This window comes from Myotis lucifugus, unplaced genomic scaffold (assembly GCF_000147115.1).
Source record: "Myotis lucifugus unplaced genomic scaffold, Myoluc2.0 scaffold_244, whole genome shotgun sequence".
NCBI classification, from domain to species: domain Eukaryota; kingdom Metazoa; phylum Chordata; class Mammalia; order Chiroptera; family Vespertilionidae; genus Myotis; species Myotis lucifugus.
In genome coordinates, this window is record NW_005871292.1 from 353,260 (window position 1) to 372,938 (window position 19,679).

The 19,679-nt window shown below is 41.7% G+C and overlaps 1 protein-coding gene across 4 annotated transcripts in view; it reads right to left on the reverse strand.

Annotated features, from left to right (window-relative positions):
* Positions 1-15,794, reverse strand: part of ZNF566 (zinc finger protein 566) — a 43,333-nt gene extending 27,539 nt beyond the window's left edge. For 3 of the 4 annotated variants that reach the window (XM_023762382.1, XM_023762381.1, XM_023762379.1), the window contains exon 1: positions 15,677-15,782. The gene's annotated coding sequence lies outside the window, so the exon portion shown is untranslated. Of the gene's footprint in view, positions 1-14,597; positions 14,688-15,676 lie in introns of all 4 variants that reach the window. The other variant, XM_023762380.1, reaches the window with a different exon arrangement.
* Between the last annotated feature and the right edge of the window lie 3,885 nt (positions 15,795-19,679).

Genomic DNA, 19,679 nt, shown 5'->3' on the forward strand with positions numbered 1-19,679 from the left:
ACCTCCAGGCCAATAGGCTATCAGAATCAGCTTTGTTTGGAGGAGGTAGAACTTCTTGACACGAAGCTACCCTTATGGGGCCAGACTTTGCTTCAGTTGGGTTTTTGTTGCTCATCTGCGTCTTCCCCCTGAACTGGTTCCCTTATGGATCTGAGGAAGTGAAATCTGGAAGGTCCCACTCTGACACCGGGTACACTGGCTCTTGGATCTCTAAGGAGGTGCTAATTTAGCTCTGCCTGAGGCTACCCAGCAGAAGCTATGAAGAGATCTGCAGATTCCTCTTCTATGTTTGGGGTTTGGAGGTGCCCAGATGAGGCCCAGCTGTGAAGCAATGCAAGCTGCTGTGGGGCCTTGGGCCTTCTTTTGGATGTTCTGGGTCTCTCAGACCCAGCTGCAATTTGTTAGGTAATTTTCAGATTGCAAAGGGCCAGGCCTTTCATATGCAAAAGCCTCTGTGCACAGCTTGGGTGGGGCGGGGTATCAGGGAATCAACAGGGCAAAGCAAACAGCTATGGCTGATCCTCAGTCCTACCCTAAGAGCCCCGATGTCTCAGTGTCATGGTAATCGCTGCAAGCATCTCTGAGAGAATGCCGCCCTCAAGTTCCGCCTGATGCCAGACAGTCCAGTTTCTCCCCGTATGAGTCTGGATCCCCAGAGACTCGCCCGGAACTGGAGTTCAGAGCAGTAGGGAGCTTGAGACTCCCTCCTGACTGAAAAAGACAACCGCGTCCTCAGTTGCCAGCCCTTTCCACGTGCGCCTCCGTACCTCTGCACTTTACTTCCGCACCTCCTCTGAGTCTCAGTGTGCATTTCTCTTTCCTTGTAGTTGTAGAATTTCCACTCAGCCAGCCTTCCTGTGGTTCTGGATGATGTCCGGTTTGTCTTTTAGTTGTATTTTTGAAGTGGTTGTGCGAGGCAGCAATTTCCAGTGTTTACGTATGCCGCCATCTTGGTTTTTCCTCGCACTTATAGTATTTTTTAAATTACTTCCAGCATTATCCTGAAAATTTCCCATATACTAGGAATTATATCTGTCTGTTAGTAACAGAAACCTGAAAAGCAGTTTAATTTTTCTTTTATAATGAGAAAATTAGAAGTAGATAGTGGCTGGCCTTGACATGATCCCCCCCCCCCCCAGTTGTTTTAGATACAATATCTACCATACAATTAAAAATGCAAGAAGATTATGCCGAAACCGGTTTGGCTCAGTGGATAGAGCATCGGCCTGCGGACTGAAAGGTCCCGGGTTCGATTCCGGTCAAGGGCATGTACCTGGGTTGCGGGCACATCCCCAGTGGGAGATGTGCAGGAGGCAGCTGATCGATGTTTCTCTCTCATCGATGTTTCTAACTCTCTATCTCTCTCCCTTCCTCTCTGTAAAAAATCAATAAAATATATTTTAAAAAAAAATGCAAGAAGATTAAAAACAAAACATAGGAGAACCACAGACAATTCAGACATTGGACCTGGAAAACAAATCATTTAAAATAGCTACAATTAAATGTTAAAGACAATCAAGGAAAAATGATAGGCAAATGTGTGAGAAGATGAAGAAATTAAATAGAATTGAAATTTATTAAAAAAAGATTAAAATAGACTATTTAGATTAGTAAATTAAGAAATTAAAAAGTCATTACACAGTGTTAACATGAAACCAGAAATGAGGTACATAGAATTACTGAACTCAAAAACCAGTAAAAGAGGTCAGAAGATGGCGACCGGCAGGAAGGTTGGGAGGGAGAGAGTGTGAGAGTGCGAGGGAGTGATAGAGGAGTGTGTGGATGTGTATGGTGTGTGTGTGTGTACGAGCTGAGGACAGTTAGATTCTGCAGGTCTTCTAAGGGGCTGCTAAACCGGGCAGTCTTAGACGGAGGAGCCCCACTCCCAGTGCGGACACTCCTGGGTGGCCAGCACGGGCACAGAGACCACACCATCTTGAGAAACAGAGCTGCTTGAGACTAGGATCCTGGCCTCAACACCACCCAGTCTGGTCTCAGAAGCAAACCAGGACCCTGCAGCCACTGGGGACAGAGACCTGAGACCACAGTTACAGACCCACGGACACCAAGAATGCAGACATCCCCATGGCAGATCTCTGTGAGTAACAGAGCCCATCCCCTTCCCCGAAGGCTCGCGGGCAGCGCCATAGTAACTGATAGACCCACCTCTTGCCTGGGCCTCAGTGCTGCTACAGGAACCTTAGCCTGGAAGTGCGCGAACACTGGGAACTTGTTCCACGCAGCACGGGCTACAGGAACCTTAGCTTGGGAGCTAACGTGCGAACACTGGGAACTTGTCCCCCACAGCACGGGCTACAGGAACCTTAGCTTGGGAGCTAACGCGCAAACACTGGGAACTTGTTCCTCGCAGCATGGGCCCTGGGACCCCGATTCTCCAGGCAGGAGGCAGCACCAAGCACCAGTGACTTGACTGTGTTTGTTATCACCTGTGCCTGGGATCCCTGATTCCATGTGCATTCACACTAAGAGCCAGTGACTCCAATTCTTGGTGCATGTGCACAAAGGGACCCTGATTCTCAATGGGAGGCCGCGTGAAGCAACAGAGACTCTGATACTGTATTCTTGGGGAACTCTGACTCCTGGCGCACGCTAGGGGACTCTGATTTTCAACACACTCCAGGGGGGGGTCTCTGTTCCAGCACGGTGCAGGCAGGGTCCCTGATTCTAAGTGCGCACACGAGGCCACATTGAGCACTGGTAACGCTGACTCTGAGCGAGCCTGGGTCTCACCAACCCACCACAACCACACATCTTAGTGTCAGAGCTCTTCAGTGACACTAGGGTGGTGCGAAGCTCCCACTGCACATGGCCCAGGCCCACGCAACTTGATGTTTAAACTATCTGGAGATAGTCAGAATGGAGAGATGACACAACGCCCAGAGGAAAGAAAATGAGGAGTCGCCAGGAAAGAAAATTAATGAAATTGAAGCATGCAACATGACAGAAAAAGAATTCAGAGTAATGGTTGTACAATTCATTCACTGGATGGATGAGAAAATCAACTACCTATGCAAGAATCAGGAAGAAATGAAAAGTGATATTGCTACAATCAAAAACACCATGGAAGGTTTCAACAGTAGACTAGAAGAAGCAGAGGACCGAATTAGTGAGTTAGAAGATAAGGTAGAGAAACAAGCTCAATCTGAACAGCAAGTAGATAAAAAAATTCAAAAGCAGGAGGAGAGCCTAAGGGAGCTTTGGGACAACATGAAATGAAGTAACATATGCATAACAGGGCTGCCAGAAGGACAAGAAGAGCAGCAAGGATTAGAAAATCTATTTGAAGAAATAATGACAGAAAACTTCTCAGGTATGGGGAAGAAAAAAGTTACACAAGTACAGAGAGGCCCAAGCAAGATGAACCCAAAAAGACCCACACCAAGACACGTCATAATAACGATGGCAAGTGTACACGACAAAGAGAGAATCTTTTTTTTTTAAGTGGGCATTCTTTTTTTAAAAATATATTTTATTGATTTTTTTACAGAGAGGAAGGGAGAGTAATAGAGAGTTTGAAACAACAATGAGAGAGAAACATCGATCAGTTGCCTCCTCACACCCCCTCCTGGGGATGTGCCCGCAACCAAGGTACATGCCCCTGACCGGAATCGAACCTGGGACCTTTCAGTCCTCAGGCCGACACTCTATCCAGTGAACCAAACCAGTTAGGGCAAGAGAGAATCTTAAAGGCTGCAAGAGAAAGACAGAGAGTTACCTACAAAGGATCCCCCATCAGATTATCAAATGATTTCTCAACAGAAACACATCAACCTAGAAGGGAATGGAAGGAGGTATACAAAGTGTTGCAAAGCGAAGGACTGAATCCAAGAATACTCTATCCAGCAAGACTATCAATCAAAATTGAAGGGGAAATCAGGAGCTTTGCAGACAAAAAAAGGCTAAGGGAGTTTATCACTACCAAGCCAGCAATGCAAGCAATGATAAAGGGAATGTTGTAAAAAGAAGAAATATAAAGGTAAGAAAGAACACAGGCACAAAAATAGAAATGAATACAAGGAAGTATCTTTCAATAATAACTTTAAATGTAAACGGCTAAATGCTCCAATCAAAAGGCATTGAGTGGCTGAATGGATAAAAAGACATGACCCATATATATGCTGTCTACAAGAGACCCATCACAGAACAAGGGACTCACACAGACTGAAAGTGAAGGGATGAAAAAATATCTTTCAGGCAAATGGAAATGAAAAAAAAAGCTGGGGTAGCAATACTTATATCTGACAAAATAGACGTCAAAGTAAAGGCCATAACAGGAGATAAAGAAGGCCACTTCATAATACTAAAGGGATCGATACAACAAGAAGATATAACCCTGATAAACATATATGCATCCAATGCAGGAGCACCCAAATACATAAAAAACCTCCTGGAATATAACAAGGAAGAGATCAACAACAACACAATCATAGTAGGGGACTTAAACACACCACTGACATCACTGGATAAATCCTCTAGACAAAAAATCAGCAAAGGAACAGCAATCCTAAATGACTCACTAGATCAGATGGACTTAATTGACATCTTCAGAACATTTCACCCCAAAGCCACGGAATATACGTTCTTCTCATGTGCACATTGGACATTTTCAAAAATAGACCACATATTGGGTCACAAACAAAGTCTCCCCAAATTCAAGAAAACTGAAATCATACCAATCTTCTCAGACCACAATGGCATAATATTAGAAATAAACTACAATAAAAACAATCCAAAAAACTTAAACACTTGGAAGCTGAATAGCATGCTACTAAATAATGATTGGGTTACCAACGAGATCAAAGAAGAAATTAAAAACACCCTGGAAACTAATGACAATAAAAGCACAACAATCCAAAATCTATGGGACACAACGAAAGCAGTCCTGAGACGGAAGTTTATAGCACTACAGGCTTACCACAAAAAACAAGAAAAAAAGATAGTAAATCATCTAACTCTACAACTCAACGAATTAGAAAGAGAGCAACAAGAAAAGCCCAGAGTGAGCAGAAGGACGGAGATAATAAAGATCAGAGCAGAAATAAATGACATAGAGACCAAAAAAACAATACAAAAGATCAATCAAACCAAGAGCTGGTTCTTTGAAAGGATAAACAAGATTGATGAACCTCTAGCCAGGCTCACCAAGAAGCAAAGAGGACTCAAATAAACAAAATCAGAAATGAAAGAGATGAAATAACAACAGACCCCACAGAAATTCAAAGAATTGTTAAAAAAATACTACGAACAACTCTACTATAACAAACTAGACAACCTGGAGGAAATGGACATATTCCTAGAAAAATACAACATTCCAAAACTCAATCCGGAAGATTCTAAAAATCTCAATAGGCCAATAACTATGGAAGAAATTGAAGCAGTCATCAAAAAGCTCCCAGCAAACAAAAGCCTGGGGCCAGAAGGCTTCACAGGGGAGTTTTTCCAAACATTCAAGGAAGAACTAAAACCTATCCTCCTCAGACTATTCCAAAAAATTGAAGAGGAAGGAACACTTCCAAGCTCCTTCTATGAAGCCAGCATCACCCTAATACAAAAACCAGATAGAGACAACACAATGAAAGAGAATTACAGGCCAATATACCCTCAGGAACATAGATGCCAAAATCCTCAACAAAATTCTAGTAAATACATCCATCAATACATCAGAAAGATCATACACCATGACCAAGTAGGATTTATCCCTGGGATGCAAGGATGGTACAATATCCGCAAATCAATAAATGTGATACATCACATAAACAAATTGAGAGATAAAAATCACATAGTCATATCAATTGATGCCGAAAAAGCATTTGACAAAATTCAACACCCTTTCTTGATAAAAACTCTCAGCAAGGTAGGAATAGAAGGATCATACCTCAACATAATAAAAGCCATATATGACAAACCCACAGCCAACATCATAATCAATGGGCAAAAACTAAAACCATTTCCCCTAAGAACAGGAACAAGACAGGGATGCTCCCTCTTACCACTCCTGTTCAAAATAGTACTGGAAGTACTAGCCATTGCGATCAGACAAGAAGAAGAAATAAAAGGCATCCAAAGTGGAAAAGAAGAAGTAAAACTGTCCTTATTTGCAGATGACATGATACTGCACATAGAAAACTCTAAAAATTATTAGACTTAATAAATGAAAAAAGACCTCGAATAGCTGTAGCAATCCTGAGAAAGAAGAACAAAGTAGGTGGGATTTCAATACCAGATACAAGCTGTATTACAAAGCCACTATTCTCAAAACAGCTTGGTACTGGAAAAGAACAGACATATAGATCAATGGAATAGAATAGAGAACCCAGAAATCGACCCAAACCACTATGCCCAATTAATATTCGACAAAGGAGGCAAGAGCATACAATGGAGTCAAGACAGTCTCTTCAATAAATGGTGTTGGGAAAATTGGACAGATACATGCAAAAAGATGATACTAGACCACCTACTCATACCATACACAAAAATAAACTCAAAATGAATAAAGGACTTAAACGTAAGATGGGAAACCATAAAAATACTAGAGGAATCCACAGGCAGCGAAATTGCAAACATATGCTGAAGAAATTTCTTCTCTGATACTGCTCCTAGGGCAATAGAAGCTAAAGAGAAAATAAACAAATGGGACTACATCAAACTAAAAAGCTTTTGCACAGCAAAGGAAACCATCAACAAAACAACAAGAAAGCTTACTGCATGCGAGAACATATTTGCCAATGATATCACTGATAAGGGTTTAATCTCCAACATTTACAGGGAACTCATGCAACTTAACAAAAGGAAGATAACAATCCACTCAAAACATGGGCAAGGGACCTAAATAGACACTTTTCGAAAGAGGACATACAGAAGGCCGAAAGACATATGAAAATATGCTCAAAGTCACTAATTATACGAGAGATGCAAATCAAAACGACAATGCGGTATCATCTCACACCTGTCAGAATGGCTAACATCAACAAATCAACAAACAACAAGTGTTGGAGAGGATGTGGAGAAAAAGGATCCCTTCTGCACTGCTGTTGGGAATGCAGACTGGTACAGCCACTATGGAAGACAGTGTGGAGTTTCCTCAAAACTCTAAAAATGGAACTCCCATTTGACCCAGTGATCCCACTTCTAGGAATAAATCCCAAGAAGCCAGAAACACCAATCAGAAAGGATATATCACCCCTATGTTCATAGCAGCACAATTCACCATAGCTAAGATTTAGAAACAGCCTAAGTGCCCATCAGCAGATGAGTGGATTAAAAAAGTGTGGTACATCTACACAATGGAATACTAGGCTGCAGTGAAAAAGAAGGAATTCTTGCTATTTGCCACAGCATGGATGGAACTGGAGAGCATTATGCTAAGTGAAATAAGCCAGTCAGAGAAAGATAAATACCACATGATCTCACTCATTTGTGGAATATAGAGAACAACATAGACTGATGAACAGGGACAGACCCAAAGACAGAGAAAGAGTGATCAGCCTATCAATCCCCAGAGGGAAAGTAGGGGAGGGTGGGGGTAAGGGGAGGAGACGAACCAAAGGACTTGTATGCATGCATATAAGCCAAACCAATGGACACAGACAACAGGGGGATGAGAGCATGGGGGGGGGGGAAGTTTGGGGTTAATGGGGGGATGAGGACACATTTGTAATACCTTAACCAATAAAGAAATTTAAAAAAAAAAAGTAAAAAAATATATTTACAAAAATGCAGACAAGAAAGAAAAAGAACATAAGTTAATATAAAAGACACATGAGACACCGTCAAAAGATTTCCCACACATGTAAATGGCATCTCAGAAGGAGAAAAGAGATTGGATAGGAATTAATAGTAAAAACTAACTAATCAAATACTTCAACAAGAGTTTCAAGAAGTTCAGCAAATCTGAAGTAAAACAAACACACAAAACAAAGAGCAAAACCACAACCAAATATAGCCAAATTGTTAAAAACCAAAGAGAAACAAAAAAATCTTTAAAGTAAACAAAGGAAGAAAAACACATTACCAAGAGCACTGATGAAAAAAAGAGAGGGTAACTACACAAATGAACAATATAAGGAATGAAAAGGTAACATCATTACAAGTGCCATAGACACTAAAAAGATAAAAAGAGAATGCTAATAAGTTTATGTTTGTAAGTGTGAAAGCTTAGATAAAATAGACAAATTTCTTAAAAAACATTCCCAAACTGACAAAACAAACAAAAACAATAGAACATCTAAAGAGTTAAATTGACGCAATAATTTAAAATCTTCCTATCAAGAAAATTTTAGGCCCAAATTGCTTCACCAGTAACTCATTAACTTCTTCCAAATTTAAGAAACAACTTTATTCTTACTGGTAGTGAATAGAGAAACACAAAATTCTTCCCAACTCATTTATGAGGCTAATAGAAGCCTGACACCAAAAGTTAACAAAGACTTTAGAAGAAAATATGGGCCAATATTTCTCATGAGCATATAAAACAGAAATTCTACACAGCATTAGCAAATTTTAAAAGGGTTTAATATATTATGGCCAAGCAGGGTTTAATTCAGGAAGGAAAGGTTGGTTTGACATTTGAAAATCAACATAATTTACCACATTGATATATTTAATAAAAAAAAATCATATGATCCTCTTGATAGACACAGAAAATGTATTTGTCTAAATTCATCCCCCATTAATGTAAAAAAGTCTTAACTAATGAAAAAGAGAACATCCTCAACTTCATAAGTAGCATCTACAGTAGGTATTTTACAAATGCTAGATACAAGGACAATATACAAAAAGCAACAATACTTCCAGCAATAAACAATTGTGACCATGTGTTGTAGAATGCATGTGGGGGTACCTTTAAATACTGCCTGGTTTTATCTGTGGTTAGTGTGATTGTGCAACCATGTACAGGTATGTGATGCTTGTGACTGTTTATTACAGTCTCAATAATAAATATCAAATACTCAGGTACAAAGCTAACAGATGTGCACTGAAAACTACAAATTGTTGAGAGAAATTAAAGACCTTAACAAATGTAGATGTATATTACATTGAGTGTCCCCAAATATGTTTACACACTTTGAATAATTAATAGTTATTAATTCCAATGGGTTGAATATGAAAAGAAACATCAATTGAGCTATATTTATTAGTTGAAAGATTAAATATTGATAAAATGTCATTTATCTCCTAATTAACATATAGATTCACAAACAAAATCCCAGCGGGGACTTTTCTTTTATTTTGTGAGCATTAGCAAGTTGAGTCAAACATAGGAAATTGAAAGGACATACAATAGCCAAGACAGTCTTGAAAAAGTAGGGGAAAAGTTGGAGAATTAATACTTAAGATTTCAAAACCATGGCACTGACAAAAAGAATAATAAAATAGAATACAGTTCAGAAAGAGCCACATATGTAATATCACCTGATTTATGATAAAAGCTCTTTGTAATTCAGATGGACAAGGACAGTGTTTTCAATAAATAGTGCTGGAACAACTGGGTACTTAAATGGGGAAAAAATTAACCTTTATCCGTACCTTTCACCATACATTAATTCAAGATAGATCACAGACTTAAATGTAAGTACTAAATCTATAAAGCTTCTAAAGAAAACATAGGAGAATATCTTCCAAACCTTGGGAATAATCAAAGGTTTCTTTTCAAGGTAGAAAAAAGAAATAATCACAAAAGACAAAGGACTAAAAACCTGCTAGAAACATGGGGAAAGACATAAATAGGCAATAAAAAAGATTTAAAATGTTCAAGCACACTCCTTTTTAAAAAATTAAGAAGCCACCGAAACCGGTTTGGCTCAGTGGATAGAGCGTCGGCCTGCGGACTGAAAGGTCCCAGGTTCGATTCCGGTCAAGGGCATGTACCTTGGTTGCGGGCACATCCCCAGTAGGAGATGTGCAGGAGGCAGCTGATCGATGTTTCTCTTTCATCGATGTTTCTAACTCTCTATCTCTCTCCGTTCCTCTCTGTAAAAAAAAAAAAATTAAGAAGCAACACTGAGATACCATTTCCATGTATTAGATTGCTAAAAATGAAAAAGAATGACAACACATGCTGTTGGCTAGACTGTGAAGGGGAAATAGGCAGTCTTATACATTACAAGTGGGAATGAAAACTGGTGCAACAGTCCCACAGGGGAATTTAGAAATACCCAACAAAACTGTATACGTACTTACCACTGACCCAGCAATCCCACTTCTAAAAATCTACCCTGAAGATATGCCTCTAGCCCTAACCGGTTTGGCTCAATGGATAGAGTGTCAGCCTGCAGACTGTGGGGTCCCGGGTTCGACTCCAGTCAAGGGCATGTACCTTGGTTGCGGGCACTTCCCCAGTGGGAGGTGGGCGGGAGGCAGCTGATTGATGTTTCTCTCTCATTGATGTTTCAAACTCTCTATCCCTCTCCCTTCCTCTCTGTAAAAAATCAATAAAATATGTTTTTTAAAAAAAGATATGCCTCTAAGCAATACAAAAATACATATATACAAAGTTATTTATTGCAGCATTGTTTCTAGTAGCAAAATATTGTAAAGGACCTGGTGGTAAAGAGGGAATTAGTAAATCATTTGATCTGAAGAGTCTCCTTGAGGAACTTCAAACTTTCATTGCTTGATCTCTGTAAACCATGTTTTTTTCTTCAAAAAATATCCATAATAAGAGAGTGATTGAATAAACTATGATAAATGTATATACTGGAATATTTTTATGCAACTATATAAACAAAAGCTATGAGTATCTCTTTGAATTGTGATGGAGTAATGTCCAGCATATATCATTAAGTGAAATAAGCAATGTTCAAAACAGTATGCTATTTTTTTGATTTTATTTTTCTTTATTTTTATTGTTGACACTATCACAGATATCCCCATTCCCTCTCCTCTTCCCCCCTCCTTCACCCAGCCCCTGCTCCTCCTTTCCTCTGGCCATCACTGTGGTCTGTGTCTATGGGTTATGCATATACTGTATGTTCTTTGGCTAATCCCTTCACCTTCTTTCATCCCTCCCTCTCCCCTCTGACAGCTATCAGTCTGTTCCATATATCTATGCCTCTGTTTCTATTTTGTTCCTCAGTTTATTTTGTTCATTAGATTCCACATATAAGTGAGATCATACGGTATTTGTCTTTCTCTGACTGGCTTATTTCACTTACCATATAATCTTCAGGTCGATTGCAAAAAAGAGGTCATTTGAAAGAATACATGTCCCTATTCATTTGTGCAAAATAAATAGCAGAAGGACAAAGCAGAAACTAATGAGATTGATTATGTATAGGGAGTAGACAGGAACCACATTAATGTTTTCATACTCAAAATACTGCGACATGCAACAATCAACCAAGATGTGGGGGAACCCAAAGTGTACAAACAAAGCTAAACATATGAAAAATGAGTAACAAAACTACACTGAAGAGGAAGGCAAAGAAAAGAATAAAATTAGAAACAGTTTTTGAGCATATACTGTAGAGTTAAAGAAAAAAATGCACAGAAATACTTTATTGTAGTTAGTAAATTTGTTGTTTTTAAATATATATATTTTTATTGATTTCAGAGAGGAAGGGAGGGGAAGACAGAAACATCAATGATGAGAGAGAATTATTGATCGGCTGCTTGCTACATGCTCCCTACTGGGGAATAATCCTGCACCAGGGCATGTGCTCTGACCCGGAATAGAACCATGACTTCCTAGTTCATAGGTCGATGTCAACCACATAGCCACACAGGCTGGGGTAAATTTGTGGGTTTTTTAATATAAGTATGAGTTAGCAATTCTGAAACTACTTTACATGTATTCTAGGGTATGAGTAAAAAAAAAAAAAATGACACTAGAATCAGGTTTCTCATTGTTGGAGAAAGGAGTTACAAATAAGGAAATGGCCAAATTTGATGGGAAACAATTCTCCTTGTGTCTTGCATGTTTCTGCATCTTGCCATCGAAAGCACTAGAATTATTATCTTGTACTATTTCTCCAAGATGTTTATGTAGTGAACAGCCTTGAAAGGCAGAGATATTCTCTCTTCAGAGCAAAGGGAAGGCATGCTTATTGCCCACTACATAAGATTCAGGTTCCCTAAATTCATGGGAGCACACAAATACCTGTGTAATTGCATCACCCTATGGGTGCAAGAGAGCCAATGCAAGGCAATGTTGATACTTTGGCTTTTGCTATAAGCAATAAACTGTCTTTCATTTCTGACCTGAAAGTCTCACATCTTCTACCAGCAACTGTGAAACTGTGGCCAGCTAACTTGTTAACATTCAGGTATGGTGAAATCTCAGACACTTCACAGTTCTTGACAGAATCCTGTGGTACTGGGTTGGAATAGAAAGTTTTAAATAGTGGCTTTTTAATGTATACAAATTAATAGGTAGGTAGATAGATAGACATAGATGCATATATTCTAGTTTTGTCCACTGACAAAACTAGATCAATTACACCAAGGTAGCAATGAGCAAACCTAGTGCCCAGAGCTTGGTTTATAAATCCATTCTGCAATAAAATATACCAGGGCTCCTTGGAAAATTGCTGATGCCAGGGCTGGAGGAGGAAAAATACAAGATAAGCCTGGAACATCATGGTGCCAGAAAGTAAGAAAGCACTAAAAAAATGGCATGTTGAAAGGACACAGGAGTCAACAAGAAGGAGTTCTTAATGGCCAAATCTGGAACAATTTAGCAATAAAATCCTATATAATAAAGAGGTAATATGCAAATTGACTGTCATGCCCTTGCACAAGATGGCCACGCCCATGTCATCACAAGATGGCTGCCCCCATATGGTCACAATATGGCCACCACAAGATGGCCAGCAAGGTAGGGCAGTTGGGGACGAACAGGCCAGCAGGGGAGGGCAGTTGGGGGCAACCGGGCCTGCAGGGGAGGGGAGTTGGGGGGGGATTGGGCCTGCAGGGAGGGCAGTTAGGGGCGACCAGGCTGGCAGGGAGGGCAGTTGGGGGTGACCGGGCCTGCAAGGAAGGGCAGTTAGGGATGACCAGGCCAGCAGGGGAGTGGTTAGGGAGCAATCAGGCAGGCAAGCAGGCGAGCAGTTGGGAGCCAGCAGTCCCGAATTGTGAGAGGGATGTCCAACCGCAGTCGGACATCCCCTGAGGGGTCCCAGATTGGAGAGGGTGCAGGCTGGGCTGAGGGACACGCTCCCCCCCCCCCACGAGTGCATAAATTTCATGCACCGGGTCTCTAGTATATAATAATACTGAATTAATACTCAAAGAATAAAATAACCATGAGTCCATAAATAAATAATCAAATAAACACATGAGGAATAAAGAACATTTCCTCCTTACAGTAGAATTTATTTTTTTAATATATTTTTATTTATTTCAGAGAGGAAAGGAGAGGGAGAGAGATAGAAACATCAATGAGATGAGAGAGAATCATTGACTGGTTGCCTCCTGCATGCCCCCTACTGGGGATTGAGCCCGCATCCCAGCCATGTGCCTGACCAGGAATTGAACCATGATCTAGTTCAGAGGTTGACACTCAACCACTGAGCTATGCCGGCTGGCCGGGCCTTACAGTAGAATTTAAATTAATGAATGTAGAAGGACTGATGGAAAGAGAAAATCACCACTAGGCAAACATCACAGTAATAATTATTACAAACAAGAATTACCAATGAATGTTAAATTTATTGGGTGAAAGTATGATGAGAAATATTATTTTTGCATAGTCTCAAAGCATCTTCCCACAAGATACTAATTAAAAAGGGAAAATAGTAATTTTACATAGGAAAAACCTGGTACCCACCACCAGCTAATTTGTAATAGCCAAAACCTGGAAACTAGCAAATGTCCATCAACAATATAATTAATTATTAAACTGCAATACTAGTATATCCCCAAATGTAATGAGCACTAAGTACAATTATATTCAACAATATGGATGAATCTCAGGCATAATGTGGAACAAAAGAAGCCAGGCATAAAAAAGTACATGCTATATAATTCTATTTAAATATGAAATTCAAGAATCAGTAAAATTAACTAATGGGGATAGGTTTCTGATTGTGATTCTGGGAGGAAAAATAACTGGGAAGGGGTTTGAAGGAAAGTTCTGGGCAGGAAATTGTTATATAGCTGTATACTTAACTTCTGTGCACTTTACTATATATATATATATATATATACTATATCTCATAAAAATGTTTTTAAAACTATCAGAACCGGGGAGGGGGGGGCTATAAGGGGTCAATGGGGGAAAAGGAGAAAGTATATAAATCTTTCAACAATAAGATTTTAAAAAGAAAATAGGACTTTGTAAAAAGAAAAACTATCAGAACCACGTTTTGGTAGGGATATAGAACAATGAAATGCTTCAAACACTGCTGTGCAAATATAAATTTGTACACCCATTTTGGTAAATATTATTTAGTAAAGCGGAAGATATTATACAGCCCAGTAATTCCATTGGTAGATAAACTCAGGCACGTGTACCTTATGTAAAAGAATGTTTGCACAGCATTGCTTATAAAGTAAAACAGACTAGAAAATAACTCAAATCCATCAGTACTAGAAAGGATGAGTAATAAATAGCCCAGCTGGTGCAGTCAGAGACCTACCTGGGGCGGGCAAGATGGCTCTTGAACGTCAGGATTTCCGTCCGGGCTTAACTGCGTCCCAGCTGAAACCTAGAGCATCAACCCATGAACCTAGAAATCACAGGTTCCTTGTCAGGGCATTTGCTGGGGTTTCAGGCTCAATTTGGGAGGAGGCGGTGGAGAGGGAGGGAGGAGGCAGCCAATCAACGTTTCTCTCCCGTCGATGTTTCTATCTCTATCCCTCTCCCTTCCTCTCTAAAATCAATACATATTTTTTATAAAGGAACCACTATTATATCTAATATGGGAAATCCTCAAAAACAATTGTACAAATAAGCAAAAATAAAAGATAAAGGAGAGCATTCATATAAAGTTTAAAAACCAGGGGAAACTACAGTATAATGCTTAGAGAGGTATAAATAAATGAAAAACCTCATACATTTATCCAGTCTCGCAAATCACATAACCACTATGGGAACATAAAGCTAGAAGTAACCCACAATCAAAGCAACAGGGCCGCACACACAGGGCTTCAGAGGGTCACAAGCATCGCATACCTGTACTTGGTCGCAGAGTCACAATCACACTAAACAGATAAAACCACACAGTATTCGCAGGTACCCCGACATGCACTCTCCACAGCACGCGGTCACACACTCACACACCCCGACGGGGACAAACGCTATCACACCCCCCGAGCCAAAAGCTGCACGTGGCTCCAACCCCACACACACACACACACACACACACACACACACACACACACACACGGAGTACCGTCCTGTCACACCAGCAGTCGCTGGCTCGCCGACACCGCTGCACACGGTAATAGCAAGTCACACCCACGCGGTCAGTCTCCACATGGACGAAATCACACCATTTAAATCTGATCTCCCGGGTACAAAGCCTAGGCTCCGGTCTCGCCGCCTCCTTGCGTTCCTCACCTCAGGCCTCAGCTCAGCAGCAGAGCCCCTCCACAGAACTGTAGCAGTTGCTGGTGTAGACCCGAGGGTCCCGCCAGCGCGTGACTTAGAGGCTGAATTAACGCGAGAATCCCGTTACGCTGAGGAGTCCTCTGGGCAATGCAGTCAGAGACCTACCTGGAGCGGGCAAGATGGCTCTTGAGCGTCAGGATTTCCGTTCGCGCTTAACTGCGTCCCAGCCGAAACGACTGCTCCCTCACCCAACGGCGCACCGGAGGCCTCAGGGAGCCTGGCGTCCCACCGGCCGTGGCTCCTGAAAAAGGCCACTCGGACGCGTTCGATGGGTTTCGTTCCCTTATCCGCCGTACGACCCAGCAGTAGGACAGCCCCGGGAAGAGGCTAGTTCCCCAGGAAAGAGAAGACGCGCCGCCGGCGCTTCTGGGAAATGTAGCTCGGGGCCCTGATTCCTCAGCCTGCGCCGGCTACGCCGCGGACATTTCTGGGAGCGCACGGTGTCCTGGGCCGCTGCTTTGGCCTGCGTGCCGAAGTAACTTTGCTTGGGGTTCTTCCGCGCAGAGGAGTTGTGGGACCTAAGTTTCTGAGTCCCAGAGCCCGACCGGGAGGCTGAAGGGGAGGCAGACTAGGATCCTGCAAAGGGAATGGGGAGGCTGGTAAGGAGGAATCGCTAAACGTGAAACGGGATAGGGAAGGCCAAAGAGGAGGAGTTTCCGAAATTGCGAAAGAGGCTGGCATTCTGAGCTGACTTTTGTATGAAATGTCTTGGCCTGAGGAGAATAAGGCAGGGGTGAGGCAGGCTTTGCTAGAAAAAAGTAAGAGAGAGAGGGGGGTGGGGGAGGGGAGGGGAGAGAGTTGGGCGTCGCAGAGGGAGAAACTGGATTCAGGATTTTGTATGGGTGTGTGTATAATTGAAAGTTTAAATAAGTATCACTGTATATATCACAATGATTGTATTTTTTTAATTTGATGGGAGAAAGGTTACATAATTGAGCTAATAAATTATTTAATATGTTTTTATAGATTTTTAGAGGAGAGATAGAAACATCAATGATGAGACAGAATCATTGATCAGCTGCCCCTACTGCAGATCCAGCCGCAACCTGGTCTCTGCCCTAACGGGAATCCAACCATGACCTCCTGGTTCATAGGTCTATGCTCAACCACTGAGAACAGGGGGAGGGGGATGCGAATAAATGATTTAAAGCGTGTAAAACCTTAAGCATCTGTATAGAATAGAAATAAAAACTGTTGTTTTCTTTAAAAAGAAAGCCAGAGGCTGGGTGGAGGGGGCAAAGGAGAGGAAAATAGGGACATCTGCAATAGTGTCAACAATAAAAATAAAGAAAAATAAAATAATAAAACAAAAAGAAAGACAATTCCAAGGGACTTGTTTTTTAAATGGGGTGCTTGCTCTTGCTTAGACTGCAGACTGGAGACATAGCCTTTCAATCTTATGGGTTCTTTTCGAGTCCTGGTTGAAGGGGGTAAGTCTAAGCCAGTGGTCGGCAAACTGCGGCTCGAGAGCCACATGCGGCCCTTTGGCCCCTTGAGTGTGGCTCTTCCTAAGCCTTAGGAGTACCCTAATTAAGTTAATAACAATGTACCTACCTATATAGTTTAAGTTTAAAAAATTTGGCTCTCAAAAGAAATTTCAATCGCTCAAGGGGCTAAAGAGCCGCATGTGGCTCGCGAGCCGCAGTTTGCTGACCACTGGTCTAAGGGAACAGATTTGTGAAGTCCTGGATTAAGAAACAACTTTAAAGTTCGAAGGGTAGTGTCGACCATTGCATAGAAAAGTGAATTAGGCAGTGTTAGACCCATTTTTTGAAGAAAAAAACATGGCTTACAGAGATCAAGGAATGTAAGTTTGAGTTCCTCAAGGAGACTTTTCAGATTACCTCCAGGCCAGATGAATTTTGTTAGGTATAAAAATAACTGTTTTCTAACTGCAAAATGCTGTCTCCAAATATTTTATTGTAGTTACTTTTAACCTATTTTTTAAAAAAGTTGATTTTAGAGAGAGAAAGGGAAAGAAAAAGAAAAACATTGATTTGTTATTCTACTTATTTTTATATTCATTGGTTGATTCTTGTATGTGCCCTGACTGGAAGATTGAATGGGAAATCTTGGCATATGAAGAGGACTCTATAACCAACTGAGCTTCCCTGGCCAGGCCTGATGGGTTGATTCTTTTATGTGCTGTAAAGAGAGATGAACCCACAACCTGGGCCAACCAGAGAACAGTCTAAGAAACTGGGCCAGGGTTAACATCTATACTAATAAAAGGGTAATATGCTAATTAGACCAGACATTTTCCATACTAACTTCCAGACAAAGCCATGGTGGCGGAGCTAAGGCAGAGGCAGTTAGGGGCGATCAAGCCAGCAGGGGAGAGCAGTTAGGGGGATCAGGCTGGCAGGGGAGAGCAGTTAGAGAGATCAGGCTGGCAGGCAGGTGAGCAGTTAGGAACCAGCGGTCCCGGATTGCAAGAGGGATGTCCAACTGCTGGTTGCGGGATTGGGCCTAAACCGGCAGTTAGACATCCCCTGAGGAGTCCCGGATTGGAGAAGGTGCAGGCCAAGCTGAGGAACCTTCCCCCTCCCCCCCATGCACGAATTTCGTACACTGGACCTCTAGTAATCTGTAATAATAAAAGGGTAATATGCTAATTAGACCAGATGTCATTCCAGATGTCCTTCCTGACAAAGCCAGGGCTGGAGGGAAGCCAGCCGGGTCCCGGGTCCTGGGTGCCAGAGGGAAGCCGGTGCTGGCAGCCGGGGGAAGGACGGCCTACTCTTGCACAAATTTTCATGCATTGGGTCTCTGGTTTTAAATAAAAGGAGAAAATAAGACAGTGGGTATAAAATTTGTGTAAATAAACTTCATATATACAAACAAACCCTTGCAGTACAGTTAAATGCTTAAGAATAATCAGCAATAAACAAAAAAATAAGTTTAATACACAATTGAAAGGCACAGAAAAAACCTTAGCCAATGAAAGAAATTATGCTATATATATCCTTGAATAAAAGTCTGTAACACAAACATATCATTTTAAATAATTTATGAATTTAACATGATCCCATTTAAAATATATTTTTCTAAGTAGGGATTTTTCTAAAGTTTAAGTGGAAAACCAAAGGTAAGAATAGACAGTATACTTGGGCAGAAAATGCAGTATGGGGCAGTTGGGGCTAGTCTTACCAGATAACAAACCATATCCTTAAACTTCAAATATTGGCCCTAGCCCGTGGTTAGAGCATTGGCCCACAGACTGAAGGATCATGGATTCGATTCCGGTCAAGGGCACGTACCTCAGTTGCAGGTTCCATCCCTGGCTCAGTTGGGGTGCATGTGGGAGGCAACCAATCAATGTGTCTCTCACATAAATATTTCTCTGTCTGTCTCCCTTCCTTGCATTCTCTCTAAAAATCAATGGAAAAATATCCTGGGGTGAGGATTAACAAAATAATCCTATCTAATAAAAGAGAAACATGGTAATTAGCGTACGACCGCTACCCTTCCCACTGGCTAATCAGGGCGATATGCAAATTAACTGCCAGCCAAGATGGCGGCCGGCAGCCAGGCAGGTGGAAACGAACATGAGGCTTGCTTGCTTCAGTGAAGGGGGACTCCAATGTTCCCCCGCCTGCCTTGCCGGACTCTGAGCTTGCAGTTTGAAACATTGTAACAAATATAGAAGCTAAACAAAACCCCAGAAACCAGCTTTCAGCCGGCTGGGATCTCAGAGCTGGAGATGATACAGTGTTTCAATTATAGAACCGAAACAAACCAGATACCTGCTTTCAGCAGCAGAGGCCTTGGCCCAGAATAAAAAAAGAAAAAAAAAAAGAAAAAAAGGAGTGGTTGGGAGCTTCAGTCACCCACCAGCCTGAAAACAGCCCTCAGCCCCTCACCCAGACTGGCCAGGCACCCCAGTGGGGACCCCCACCCTGAAGGGTGTGTGACCAGCTGTAAACAGCCATCATCCCCTCATCCAGGCTGCCCAGGCACCCAAGCGGGACCCCCACCCTGATCCAGGACACCCTTCAGGGCAAACCAGCCAGCCCCTACCCATGCACCAGGCCTCTATCCTATATAGTAAAAGGGTAATATGCCTCCCAGCACCGGGATCAGCGTGACAGGGGGCAGTGCCCAAACC